Source organism: Colobus angolensis, unplaced genomic scaffold (assembly GCF_000951035.1).
Source record: "Colobus angolensis palliatus isolate OR3802 unplaced genomic scaffold, Cang.pa_1.0 Scaffold150, whole genome shotgun sequence".
Classification (NCBI taxonomy): Eukaryota; Metazoa; Chordata; class Mammalia; order Primates; family Cercopithecidae; genus Colobus; species Colobus angolensis.
In genome coordinates this window covers 2,725,594-2,726,146 of record NW_012114600.1, presented here as the reverse complement: position 1 = coordinate 2,726,146, position 553 = coordinate 2,725,594, and the positions used below count along the sequence as shown (strand labels likewise).

Here is a 553-nt window from a genome sequence, read left to right as displayed (position 1 = left end):
GTTTTTTGAAAACATCAACAAAATTGATAGACTGCTAGCAAAACTAATAAAGAAGAAAAGAGAGAAGAATCAAATAGACACAATAAAAAATGATACAGGAGATATCACCACCGACCCCACAGAAATACAAACTACCATCAGAGAATACTATAAACACCTCTACACAAATAAGCTAGAAAACCTAGAAGAAATGGATAATTTCCTGGACACTTACACTCTCCCAAGACTAAACCAGAGAGAAGTTGAATCCCTGAACAGACCAATAGCAGGCTCTGAAAAGGAGGCAATAATTAATAGCCTACCAACCAAAAAAAGGCCAGGACCAGACAGATACACAGCCGAATTCTACCAGAGGTACAAGGAGGAGCTGGTACCATTCCTTCTGAAACTATTCCAATGAATGAAAAAAGAGCGAATCCTTCCTAACTCATTTTATGAGGCCAACATCATCCTGATACCAAAGCCTGGCAGAGACACAACAAAAACGGAGAATTTTAGACCAATATCCCTGATGAACACTGATGCAAAAATCCTCAATAAAATACTGGCAAAC

General features: G+C 38.3%; 1 protein-coding gene across 3 annotated transcripts in view; it reads right to left on the bottom strand.

Moving 5' to 3' along the window:
* NELL2 (NEL-like 2 (chicken)) overlaps positions 1–553 on the bottom strand; it is a 436,529-nt gene that overhangs the window by 223,452 nt on the left and 212,524 nt on the right. The gene's annotated exons all lie outside the window — the stretch shown is intronic.